This window comes from Perna viridis, chromosome 15, assembly GCF_037379345.1.
Source record: "Perna viridis isolate PV_CMFRI_1.1 ecotype Kerala chromosome 15, ASM3737934v1, whole genome shotgun sequence".
Lineage (NCBI taxonomy): Eukaryota > Metazoa > Mollusca > Bivalvia > Mytilida > Mytilidae > Perna > Perna viridis.
In genome coordinates, this window is record NC_142459.1 from 15,989,391 (window position 1) to 16,004,128 (window position 14,738).

At 34.3% G+C, this 14,738-nt stretch overlaps 1 long non-coding RNA gene across 1 annotated transcript; it reads left to right on the forward strand.

Moving 5' to 3' along the window:
- The first annotated feature begins 5,356 nt into the window (after positions 1-5,356).
- On the forward strand, positions 5,357-7,317 carry LOC148597140 (uncharacterized). Its single transcript, XR_015919155.1, has 4 exons — positions 5,357-5,480; positions 5,906-5,982; positions 6,337-6,475; positions 7,275-7,317. It is a non-coding gene; the product is annotated as an uncharacterized LOC148597140 (long non-coding RNA).
- Positions 7,318-14,738: the final 7,421 nt, after the last annotated feature.

Here is a 14,738-nt window from a genome sequence, read left to right on the forward strand (position 1 = left end):
AACATTGTAATAGAGATAATCGGATAACTAACTAAACGAACGGACGTAATGTGAATAGTAACAAAAATACATTACAGTTATCTTTCTTTCCATAGAAATGTCCAGAAATAGGCGAGCTCTAGGTCTGGATACGAACCTTCTTCTTCAACAATTCTTATATTTACATTCGATTTATTCCCATTTCGTTAGTTCCTTCAAATTAGTTACAAAGTAGATTGCGCATTGAAGAAATTTCAAGTACAATGCAAAACGCACGAATGATATGTGATTTACAAATTTCCGAAATTAAGCCGATACGGACATTAGACAAATACAAGTAAATTAAAGCAATTAAACATGTATCTGAATGGCCTGGAATTTTTTATGACACTTTGACGAGGGGTTCCCAATATCGGGTGGGAAGCCAGTGACAAAAGAGAGCTCTTTTTCTAATGTCCAAAGTCACGTGATTCCAAATTAAAAGAATGCAGAATAATAATATATGCTAACACACAATGCCCATTTACTATTAATTTTAATGACTTCATCATGCATGGCCATCATCTGCACTTTGGAATGTATAATATATTGGAAGCAAATTAAAAGTATGCATAATAATTAACTGTGTAAACGAAAAATGCATTCCACTAAACTACACCAGTATCTCTAGGGTCAAAACAAATGTCTATTTTTATAACTTGGGAATCGAGTGACGGATTTATTTAGGTTTTGTTTGTTTGTTTGTTTGTTGGGGTTTAACGTCCGACCAGCAATATTTCACTATATTCAGACGATGAACATGAAATGGATGATAAAATGAACATGAAATGATGATGAAATGAAAAAGGGATGGGACACAAGGACAATGAGATCGACAAAATTTGATTGCCACTGGAAATAAGGAGAAATGGGTAGGGTCGGACAATTTAGCCTCCTGTGGCGGAACCCTATGGTTCCTACTCCGGGAGAATACCACAGTGGGGTTTTATAACGTGCGAGGAACGTGGCATCTTTCCCAACACGGTGCACCACTATGGTTTGCGGTCAGGTTTTCCGTATTATAGCCTGACAACCCCAGCATGTAACACGCCAGGTGTACCCCATTCAACCACCTGGGGCACACATCCCAGTTGCCCGGTGGGCAAAGCACCCTAGCCCCCGGTTAGGGTTCTGAGCACTATTTAGTCGCCTTTTACGACAAGCTTAGCGCTGCTACAGGCCTATTATTTTAACACCCGGACCTGCACGGGGCGATTTATTTAGGCATCATTGGAAAGGAAAATATCCTAAGATTACATCATTGGTCCATTCATTCGCATATAACCAATGGGATGCGATTGTGTCAGGTATTTATAGGCCCTGGAATTCCTGCCATATTTGTGGTACCGAAAGTGAAAGCAATGCAACTCTCTGAATTCAACATCAGTATTTTACGAACAAAATCTTAGAGTTCAAATTTTGTTTTCACGTGAAAAATCCATTTCCTTTCACTTTTACTATTTATATTCACGGATCAACTAAGTCTATTCAAATTAGCACGATTTTCTCGAGGTTCCCGATGTAATCAACCGTACATAATGCTTAACAATTATCATGCCCTCTGGTGGAATTTTCATTGCCTCCCTTTGGACAAAAATCGTTAAGGTAACGGGCGGAGATACAGAATTGGCACTGCCTTCCCGGCTGCACATGACGATTTTTGCCAATTTGAATTGCAAGTTTTAGAGAATGGTTCATATGCACAACCTGGAAATTTGATGGTGACCTAACCAGTATGGTGACTAACTAACCCTGAATGGCTTGTTTAGAGAACGGTTAATACGTCTAAATTGACGGAAATTGTCACGCAAGGTACATGTACGTCTCAAGGTGACTTTAATTTTGCATACGGCAAAGCTTTTACATGCTATATTCATATAGTTCATCAAGAAAATTTCGAGGATTGAAATAAGAGCTGTTCTAGCGAAGGGTTTTCAAATTTGGAAGTAAATGTCATAAAGAGAACCTGTCGTCAAGTAGTCATAAAATATTCAGTACGCTAAGCTTTTAGGCGTCCCAAATCAGGATCCCTACATACACTCCTTATTTCTCCTTACAAACAGAATCATCGAAGTGATATGTTATGCAGTTTACAATCATTACCGACATATTAAAAAAAACTTATACAAGAAAAGGACTTAGAGCAAATGTATAGTAAGGATTAAGAGATGAGATTAAAATTTTAGTTGGAATTCATGTACATGTACAGTTTTCTTCACCCACAACAGTGATGCAGCTACATTTATGTCACAACAAACATGGGTACACATCGGCTGAGCAAAATTATGGAACAAGTCGGGAAAACGAGAGAGAAAGAGACTCAAGTAGGATTTCGTCTATGAATATACAACAAAACGTTGGTGGCATATATTCTTCATAACTTATGCCGTGCTAAGACCCTTTTAATGAACAAATTTTGGGAACTGTACACGTCTTATCCGTCTTTGGCGGAAGTAGTGTGTAATCACTATATATGTATGTAACGTAAACATCAACGTACATATCGTATTTATTTCACTATGCAGAAACACCTTTTTTTGTACTTTTGACCTAAGGCGGATTAGTTTTTTGTTTGCTTTTGATTGATAGATTGATAAATTTTAACTGAGGAACGGGATGACATAACAATTTTATTTGTCACGGAATACCAGAAATACGAAATATTTTTAAACAATATATCAAAGGCTTCAAAATCAAATACATGGTTAAATTTTATATTGACACCTTTGGAGCGTGTTTTCCCGGGCTTGACTTTTATGAGCAACTCGGTGGGTGTTTCTATAAAAACAGAGGACGCTTACCTTACCGGTGCACCTGGTCCATGCTCCCAGTTTTTATTGGAGTCCGAGTTGCTCATTTACTTTTGTTACTTTGTATGTATGATTTTAGTTACTTTATATTATGAAATTAAAAATTGTATGCCACACATACACTCCCTGCTGCAAGCCTGTCGCACACAGCAGCCATACAGGTACATTTTTGCGGTGTTTCTGCATCACTTAACACGGAAGTGCTTTGCTGTTCGGCTGTTACTTTAAGGATTTTTGTTCAAGGGAAACATCAGGAAAGTCTTCAAAGATGGATTTAACGTGCTAAAACATTTAAGGTGTCATTTTTCATTTTAGTATTTTGAACAAAACATCCTTTGTAGTAGAAGCCACATGGAATGCATTTATTAAGTCTATCAATTTTAAATTATTAAGTGAATTCTTTGCATTCAACATTTATCATAGTGGTGAAGTACCAATTCTCATCACGAAATATATTTTCTTCTCTTGTTACGGACACTTTTGTTGCATGTTACATTCATCCTTATAATAATAAGATTTTTAGTTACGGTCATCCGACTTATATATTTACCTTGTAATTTCTCAATAAAGCACCAATTCAACACCAATTTCCAATAAATCAACTACTTAAAATAACATTTTACATGGGTAATATGATACTGTACTTCATCACCTTTCCTATAGGAAATCGCTTAAAATCATAATAAAGATAAAGTTCTGGACGGTACAATGACTAAATCAACATATGCTTATCTAGACATGCAAATAATTATCACGAAAGTATACACCTCTACAACATCATTATTATCTACTTTGATTTAGTAGTCAATTTATTTATTTTCGAAAAAAAAAACCTGAAATCACCACATTATTTTAGTCTTTAATTTTTATTTTCTTTGCTCGACTATGTAACGACAGGGCGGATTGATTGATTGATTGTTGGGGTTTAACGCCCGAGCAGCAATATTTCAGCTATATTCAGGCGATGAACGTGAAATGGATGATAAAATGAACATGCATGATGATGAAAAGAAAAAAAGAATGGGACACAAGGACAAAAGGGTCGACACATTTTGATTACCACTAGTAAAAGGGAGATGGGTAAGGTCGGGCAATTTAGCCTCCTGTGGCGGAGCACAAAGTTACTACTCCTATCGAATACCATAGCAGGGTCAATGTCCACGCGAAGAATACCACAGCAGGTTTTTTAAAGTGCGAGGAACCTGGCATCTTTCCCAACACGGTGCACCTCTATGGTTTGCGGTCGGGTTTTCCGTATTATAGCCTGACAACCCCGGCATGTAACACACCAGGGGTACTCCATTCCAAACATCCGAGTTGCTCTGTGGGCAGAGCGGCATACCCCACCGGCTAAGGTTCTGGGCACTATTTAGTCGGCTTTTACGACAAGCTCATCGCTGCTGCAGGCCTTTTCTTTTAACACCTGGACCTGAACGGGTGTCAATTATTTTCGATGCATATAATAAGATGCACCACACCATTCCAACAATTATACGAAAATTGAGTAAATAAATACTTATCTTTGAAAAATTTAAACAACAGATATGGATGTTGAAGTTTTAATAACGTGTGTGTACAAATGAAATGACTCGGTCAATTTTATTGTTAGAATCCTTCGAAATCTTCATTCCCTTATTTATTTTGTGACAAAAGCAGGCCTACATTTTATGATTACCTTTGATGAGGTCAATTTCATCACAACATTTTCTCTGTTTTATTCAGGACTATCCCCGTGTTGATGAAACGATTTCATGTTTTAAATAGACTTGCAAACTGAGATGCTCATCTGCCCGATTATGCTATTTGCCACAGGTCAGCTTGGATGTGCATAAAGTTATGACTAAATTACACATTTAAAATAAATACTTTATATTTCGAATTATAAAAAAAAAATAAAAACTAGAATGGTCGATTCAAATGAAGAGTAAAAACAAAATTACCGAACTAATAAAAATCAAGGTACATGGAGTTGTCAAAAAGAATAGTCTAAAGAACAGCCCTTATAGCAAATGCAAAATCAGGGCAAAAATAGGAATGTTTGTAACCACTGCGATGGTCCTGTCTTATAGCAGGCATTTCAAAACGAAACTTGAGTTCAAATACTTAAACAAATGTATAGCGCTAACCCTCCCGCTTGCATTATTGTTCACTAATTCCGGAATATTCAACACCAATGGGCAGCATTAAATTGTCACCAGTCAAAATCGGTAATACCACTAGCCAAAACAGTACAGAAAATATAAACAATAAATAAGTGAAAATTAAAAGAACTTAATACAATAAACATGTAAGTTCTAGCCAGGAGTTTCAAAAAGTCTTCAACTTTATGTGAGGTGCGTCAAATTCAATTTAGTACTAGTAAAAGCTACAAGAAATTAATTTTCAGAACAATGTCACGCCAATAGTCAATGTACTAACTTTATGATGTTAATCACGATGACAGTACTTATACAGTTCTGTGTGTTTACAATTTTTTCTTATCTAGAAGTAGGTAATTTACTAGCGTGAAGAATCAAACAATGGACTACTTGTAATCAGCGAACATGGGCCGATGTCCGTGTCATGACATGACAAGAACATTATCTCCAAAATGTACTTATATAGTCGGAGTGTTTACCAAACCCATTTACTGTGATTGTCAACATTTTCCAGGTATGTTCATTTGATAATAATTTTAGCGAACGCATTTTTACCTTTGCCTTTTAACATTTTAGCTGTTAATAAAAAGGCTATGCTTTAGATGTTGCCGTTGCAATAAGTTTCCAAGTGCGGATAATATTCTTATGTGCAGATTATATTCCCATTGACAGTAATAAGGTTCAGATTATGAAAAGGATATACGACTTAAAAATATATCCGGATTTGACACAATTGTAGGATCGCATTATTTCGTGGAATTTAGGGTTAAATTTTTGCGGTTTTTAGTAACAACGACCAATGGCACAATCCCAAATCATATTTATATTTAGTCCTTTTAGATTCACAATAAAATCAATTTTCTTTGTCATTCTTCATTCTTAAAAAAAAAAACCGTATAATTTACGAAATGATTTTGATGTCATTTTATTTCATTTCAGGTCCAAGATGAAATTCATTTTCGCTCTCCTTGTTTTGTTGCCTTTTGTTTTCGGATACCCCCAGGAGAGATTCATCTGTGAGTGTCCCGTATATTGTTTTCGTTCATCATAGTACTGCCATTTATATTTTAGATATATTTTTATAGATTTTAAAGATCCGTGATCTTTGCTACTGGTTGGGTAAAAGTTTGTAACTCATTTTTAGCATCAACTAGATAATAAGCACAAAGCAAACAATAGTGAAAACTGAAAATATAGTTGACGTGTATTTATCGAACTACTCATCATTTGCCAAAACTGTGACCAAAACGATAAATAATAATAGCAATTATATTATACTGCTAATCAGCAAATGTTTCCAGGCGTGACTGATATTTTTTTTATTAATTTACTTATTTCGTTTTTTGAGTACATTAAAAAAAATGTTGCAGTGGATACATTTGGTCTGGACAAAGTACTTGAACAGGTCAAAGCATTTGCCCACACAGGAATGGCCCACGACACTTGTGTGACAGAATGTCAGCAACTCATCTCAGCTCTGGCTTTTTTTTGCGATCCAGCATGCACAACGTAAGATAACCTTCAATTTAATTAGAGATTAGGCTTGAACGATGTTTGTAACAAATCTTTCTCCCATTATGAGCCGATAATTAATAGTGCCCGTTCCTTTCAACCGCCAGCCGAGGATTCAATTTCCGCTAGAACGTTCCCGTCATTTTACAGTGTCCAAAGTTTCTTCAATATTCTTGATTTAAACTATATATCCACTCTTTACTGTAAATGTCTGATTTTAAAATGATAGCTTAAGCTTCCATACTGCAACTTGTAAGGGGGAAATGATTTAAACCACTCATTACTGAAGAAAAACCTATTTATTAAGTAGCACCGTAAAATACTGCACATTTTGATTATTTTTCAAAGTCATTCGTTATTTTTCTAAGTTTGTCGTTAGTTTAACATAACCATGAAAACATATACTTTCTTGAACTGTGAAATACAAACCTCTTGGGTTTCTTTACCATTTATTTCTTTTCTTTTAAACATATCGGGTATGAATCGAGTAATAGCGGATTAACATTGAACTTTCTACAAAATTTGTTTTGCTGAAATACATTAAGCAAATATAAAAAAAAAACCGCTTGTACCATAAATAATACTGCTAAGTGGACCTGGTGAAGAAATAAATGTTGCTACAAAGAAATACAAACGGCAGGAATAATATGTACTTCTCATACTTTAATTCAAGTTATATTTTCTCTCACCTGATTGGTAATATAAAGTATGTTTGCGTTGTTTCCTGTGTGAGGGAGTGCAATAATTCTATAAAGATTTTGACTGGAAATTTCATTTATTGTTTTCTTTTTTTCAGAGCCCTGAACCTGGTACCAAATAAGAAATAAACATTCACAGTACATTTTTTTATTTAATAGGCAAACTATTTAAGTCAACGTATAGAGCTATTTTAAGCACCAATAATACAATATTGCTAATTTCGATATGCTGTACACGTGCTCCAAAAAGTAACTTCATATCAGCAACATTAAAAAAACAAATACAATGGAAGATCTTTATCCAAAATAAATTCTAAATAAGATGTTCTAAAAATCAAAAGAATCGAAATAGACAGCCAAATCTATCGTGAGGAAGTTCTTCCATATTCAATACAAGGTACGAAGCTTTGGTGTTTCATTTTAAAATATGTTTTGCTGCAAAGTTCGATAAATAATATATGAAAAGATTCGAAAAATGCATAAACACCCCCTTGTGTTTTGATCCCTTTACTTAATCTGTTTCTTGATACTTATACTTTTGAATAATTACAGTATTTTAAGATAGCGACGTCACTTGAGGACACCCACTGTCCAAAAGTAACACTATTTGAAATATTGAAAAATATGAATTCAATGTTGTTTCTTTGTACGTATTATTTTTGTTCTTAGTAGTGTGAGTCTGGTTTCTGTGTCTGGTCTTTGTCCCGTGATTAGATTCCGCTAGAATCTTGGTTCCCTTGATTACTCTTCCTTTAAACATACCATTACAGTGCCTCTTTTAAATGATAAACCAACTTTAATTATTTGTTTCCATCGATTAATTTAAAGCCTCTTCCATGATAAGTCAATGGGCATGCGTGACATATACTTCCGCGAGGTAGTACTTAGGTTGAACAAAAAAATTTTCCTCGCAGAAATATATGTTGAGCATGCTCCACGCGTGCTCATCGACTTTCCCAGAGTACATTTATGTAATAAGTAGCACGAAAGAGTTTATAGAAAACACCTTAATACCTAAGGAGGTAGACCTAGGGTAAGGGACATAACTCTTGAAATCGTGATATGATTGTATCATATTCAATTTCACCAAATTATATTAAACTTTCATTTGAAACATAATGAAATGTCCAAGTTTACCTCTATTACCTTGGTTCCCTTGATTACTCTTTGATGCTTACATGGGGTTGATGTAAAATGCTGAATACAAACGTGCCAATGATTTATATCAGTTATGTCCCTTACCCCAATCTACCTCCTTAAAACAGAGTATGGTTCAATTAAAATGATTCTTTGATTATAAAATTGAGTTATGAAGTTCATTTTAACATCAGACACTGCGGATTGAAGAGGCGATCGGTTGTTAAGAAGAACTCATCGAATAAACAATGCTTTTTTGTCTTCGTGTGATATTCTTTCACATGATAATCCTGTTTATATTCTAATGAACTGCTTCTAAAAACATATACATTAATTGTAAGCCTCAATGATACAGACACAAAAGTTCAGTCTGGTTATTAACTAGTTCTGCACTCTAAAACGTCTTTTCGGTGCTTCTGAGATTGCCTTTTTTTAGAGTTTACATGACAAATTACACTCAATACAGTGTGATACTTGCTGGACATAAGCGAAATATAAGAACGAAGAGTTTATCAATTTTTCAAATGCAGACGAATTTTTTTTCTAATCTCAGTATATCAAAGATCTTTCTACACACGCTTATTAATTGCATGAACCAATGCAAATTCTGAGGATGTCATAATGTTCTTTGTCCTATACTTAAGAACTTAGTATTGTTCAGTACTTGTATGGGGTAACTTCCCATTCTATTGTATATTGAAATAGGGAATAGGGATAATGTATTTGGAGGATTTTTAATGGGAATGATGGGGAACTAATTTTTTATGTAATGAGTGAAATGAACATATATGACATTTTTTTTTAAATGCAATGGGTTCTATGTAGAATGGGGACTTTATCATGAAGAATTGAGAATATTTTTATGGAGAATGAAGAATATAGGGATGATAAATTGTGTAATTGGATAGTTTCAAGGAATGTATACCATTATATGCCGACGAACACCTCACGGCAGAATGAAAAACCCTGAGAATTTTAGTACAATATTAAAAGGATTTTCATTTGCTTTCCCTTTCCTAACTCTCCGTCTCGACAAAGGAATGGTTTGCAGTGTTTTAAGTAATGCATCATTGTTTGAAACTGTAAGGCATGCATGCATAATGCACCAATTGCCTTACACCAGTCTTATTTGTCAAGTTCACAAAAAGGATAGGGCAACAGTTCTGTATAATTATGAGGTCTTCAACGTACAATTATATACATAACAAAAATTAAAACAGTAATTCAATCAATATAAACACTAATAAAAACAGCTTTGAGGAAACCAGAAAGAACAGTATAATTAAAACAAAAATTGACGATTTTCATAAAAAAATATGTACAAATTATGAAGAGAGGAGGGATGGAGGCAATGCTCCCGTGTCTGTGCAACACTGATTTTCCATTCATAATTTTAGATCTGAAATATTTTTGATCTTTAAATAAATGGGAGGGCATCATAAAAAATAAACATTATTTTCTACATATGTCAGATCAATATTACATCTACAAAATACGTTTGATGCAAATATTATTCCTGAAGTAGGTAGAAAAAAAATGACGTAAAAAACCAGAGTTAGCTGAGATTTTAAAAAAAATATCCCCATATTTCTGCCAATGCATTTAATAAGTCGGGCTTTGTTTGCTTTAATAATGTATATATGTTGAAGGCTTTTATTTTTAGAATTACTTAAAAGGTAACTCAATGGCTGTATTACCTACACAAGCAATTTCAATCAACTGATGTACTTGTACCTAAAACTAGAATTCGTTTTTTTTTAATTGCTAATATATATCTTTGGACGTTTTTCGAAAGAGAAAAAAACATGGCATGAAAATGAACATTTAAAATTTCGTTATTATACCAAGTAGATTTGTAAAAAATGTCATTTGACATAAAGTACCCGAATTTGAAGGTTGTAAGGTTGCTGTGTTACATTTTTTTAATTGGTAACTTGTGAATCAGCTTTCATTATAGGAGTAAATAGCTATTTGCGGTCGTTCGTGCATGTATGAACGGATTTCGGAGCTCCCAAAGTCAATAAACGGTCGAAGGCCGTTCATGTAATGTTTAGGAGTGGAGAGATCTGTTCATACATGGATGAACGACCGAAAACAGCTGTTTAATCCTTATAATTTTATCCCGACATTTGGGAATTTTTTTTAAATGTGTTGAACCGGTAAATATATTTATAAAATCTAGTTCTGGGATAATTTTATTTTGGGGCGAATTTACTGGTCGTATTTATAAGTTTCTTTTCCCGAGCTGAAAGTTACTCTCAGTAAACAAATTTGACCGGTAAAATCACTGTGGATATAAGAGAGTAATCAAAGGAACCAAGGTTATAGCGGTAATCAAAAGAATGTAATCCAGAGACAAAGATCAGGCGCTGAAAACACAACAAAGAACATAAAGTAACTAAAAATGAGCAAATGAGCAACTCGGACTCCATAAAAACTGGGAGCATGGACCAGGTACACCGGTAGAGTAAGCGTTCTCTGTTTATCTAGAAACACCCGCCGAGTTGCTCATAAAAAGTCAAGTCAGGGGTAGACGAAAGAGGAAAGGAAAACTATGACACGTTGAACAAATCAATTTTCATGGCGCAGATGGATACACCGTAGCGATCCACGAGTTCATGATGACTCCAATATTGTAGCAACATAACCCTGTTCCAAAAACCTATATGTTAGAATTCTAGCGCGATACAAAACGTCTGCGTTGTTTCGGCAAGATCTGGCATAACGTATGAGCTGTGATATGAACATACGCAGGTGCTGAAGGGATGTTGCCACAGATGAAAGGAAAGTTGACAATTCTGAATGAAAAGTCATCACGTTTGTCGTAACGTTTGGTCAATATTTTTCCTTTACCATCGATTTCTAAGTTATATCAAGATATGAGGCTGACGTCACAGTGTCTGTAGTATCCTTTATCTCAAGTTCTTTGGGTAAGATGTGATGTATCAAATCCCCAAAATTAAAGATAATACGTCATCTATTTAGCGGAAATTTACATTAAAGGATCTAGCTAAACGATATAAAATATGATAATTTCGTTGCCACATTTCAAAAATAAGATATAAACAAGTATAAAACAACATGAAAACAATATCCGTTCTTTGGGTAAGATGCGATGTATCAAATCCCCGAAATTACGATATAGCGGAAACTGAGATTAAAAGATCTAGATAAACGATATTGTTTATTTCGGATCAAATCAGTTATAAAGTTAGCCTCAAAAGAGTGGAGTGAAGGAATAAGTCAGCAAGTAGAGGAGCACAATGTGTTCCCATTGGACTGCCGACCGTTTGATGAAAAAAAGGCGTCCTTCACACCAGGCACATATGTTGTCGATAAAAAAATTCAAACACTTTGTAAACATCTTCTTCTGTATATTTGGAAAATGATTTGTAATTATTTTTTATGAAGTATGAGGAATCTCTACCAAGAAGTATATATTTGTATCTATGTGTACCTTATTTTTTTTATTTTTTGTGGAAAAACAACGATGTATAATGTTTTTATGTCGGGATTTTAATTGAGTATGGGGAATAGAAGTAAACAGTGTGGAAAAGTTATAGGTTTTAATGCTTTTATATTCTGATAATAGTCTTGAACTGATTGCCTCCAAAAGATCTTTCGAATTTTTCAGGATCCACATTGAATTAATACCACTAAGGGAGTAACACGTGTTGTAATATAGGATTGCAGACCCTCTTTGCCAGTTGTGAGTATAGAAGTTAAAAGTTTAGAAAGAGTTTTTGTGGCACAGTTTACAGATCCAGCTATATAACGTTGTTTTTATGGATTCTTGTGGAGTTTAGGAATCCAGTATATAGATAAAAATCGCATTCATCGTCCTTGGTAGACAGACCAAAAAAGAATAGCACAAATTTATGGTTTTCCACTCTTCTTTGGAGAGTGTGGTAGCAGTATAGGTCTAATCACTGCTATTACGTCTTCCTCTGATAATAAACATTGAATGTAAAACGTTTTGCAGACAAAAACAATGTTGTTTTGGGTTTTGTGTGCTGGTACGACAACATATTTGTCATGTATAGTAGACAACGTTTTTTGCTAGTCGGGGTCTTTGAAAACTGGTGTAGAATTGGCACTCATTGACCTACTGTAATAAATGGCTATATTATGCCGTTAGGTTCGTTGCCACACTCTTTCGAACTACACAGCCGCCATATTGGTTTCAGGTTTACTGGAGTCCATGCATGTATGAACGATCTGGCGAAGTTCATGCAAGTACGAACTTTCTGGCAAAGACGTTCTGGACCAATCAAACACGGCAATAAGCATGATGAATCTCATGATTAAAATTATTGCCACCTGTCCTATAGCCAATAATTCATCCAATATTCATATTCGTAATAGTTCTGATTTTTATTCTTAATTTAAATGGCTCTTTTTCCCCTAGGGTAACTGTGTTTTTTTTTCTAACGCATAGAAAACTAAACGTTGACCAGGTTCCATAAACGACATTCATATCAAACTCGTTTTGGAAAAAAAAGAATAGACAATGAGGAATATTGTCTAACAATGTATGAATGTATACTTATCTTCCGAAGGAATCGTTAAGACGTGTGTAAAAGCATTTAAATATTCTATATATATCTTGTGGATTTTAAGAAACATACTTTGACCATTTAACCGAATTTCTGGATAATCATGGATTGATTAGAACTAAACAGGCCAAGGGAGACACTAAAAATAGCACATGGCAGTGCCTGATAGATGGATTTAAATATAAACTTATTTCCTTACGTTTAGCTTCTTTTTGTTTTAGTTGTGTTTTTGTAGTTGTTTGTATTTATATCTGTCGTTGGTGTGTTGTATTTTTTTTTTGGGTTCTTAATTATTTATTTTTCATACTTAAATGCTTTCAGGACAACTTGTACATCGGTTGTCGATTCGTCCAATTTTTTTTAAAAAGATAAATGTGTACAATTACACAATTACTCTAGAAATGAAAAAAAAATAGTGGCTTACGATTGTGGGGAACCAAGATTCTACTACTTTTTATTCTGTTGATCTTTCCACATTTTATACTAAATATTAAGTTGTTTTTACCATTTTTCGGACACTTTGAGGCTAAACCTGGTCCATGATCCCGGTTTTTAGTGGAAAACTAGTTGATGATTTCTTTTTTGTTTCTTTGTACGTGTTTTTTTTTTTTTTTTTTTTTTTTTTTGGGGGGGGGGGGGGGGGGTTTGGGTGTTGGATATTTCGTATTCTTTTGTGCGTGTGCCTAATTTCCTTGTCTGGCCTTTGTATATCTTGTTTCGTTTTCACTTTTAGTTTGCGTTATATTGCTGAAGTATATGTAGACAACTTTTTCGCTGTATCTGTGTTTAATATTGTTTTAGAACCAGCTTCAGCCTGCCTAGTGGGGTGAGGCTTTCCTCGTAGTTTATTATAGTTCATTTTAGACTATTGATAGCCTTGAGCTGACAATTGTCATTCTGGTGGGGTTGATGTCTCTTTGACATACTCAACAAAATCATTCTTTTTCTAATCCTTATCCATTGATAGTATTATTTTGATAGACGCTTGAATTAATTTTTTTTTTCATTTTTTTTTAATACAGAATAACTGTTCATTAATTGCATATTGCTACAGATTAGGTTTTCCTATACATTATTTATTTAGCATCCTTTTATAGAGGAAAAAGTCCTCTAAATGGCATTTAATGCGAACTAATGTCATTGGAAGCATTGAGAGCTTGATTTCCGACTGGCATGTTATTAGATCCTGTGTAACTTTTCATACAAACTTATAAAATGTCGTATCTTTTCACTCAAAGCGTTTTTTATATGGTCTTCATAAATTTATTGAATTCAGAAACTTTTTTCTTTTCCGATATGCATGCAAGAACGACTAACATGCTTTAGCCGGAAAGGCCAAAGTACGAATATTTAGTAATGTCGATTTCACTTGTTTTGGGACAATAAGTTACAAGTCAAGAAGCCTATAAAACAACAAAAGGGGAAAATAACCAACAAGAAAAAAAAATTAAATGTATCTTATTATTCAACTTTTATCCTCATACAGGTTGCACCTGCTTCATATTATTTTACCATAATACAGTTCAGAGTTCTGGAATTCTTGGTATGATTAGTCGGTTCGACGTCTTTATGATGGACATTACGACTTGTTACATTCTATAATACAAGTGCTAGCTCTGAGGAGAAAACTTTTCTTATACTAAGATACCGATTACTTCCTCGATGTCGATGTCTTTATTCACAAATTGCTTTTGTTGCTTTGTACGTATTATTTTAGTTACTTAATGTTCTTAGTTGTGTATGTCTGTTTTGCATGTTTTGTCTTTGTCTCTGGATTACTTTCTTTTGATTTCGGCTAGAACCTTGGTTCCCTTGATTACTCTTCCACTTAAAGCTAAATGTTTTAATGTAATAATCAGGAATTTTGAT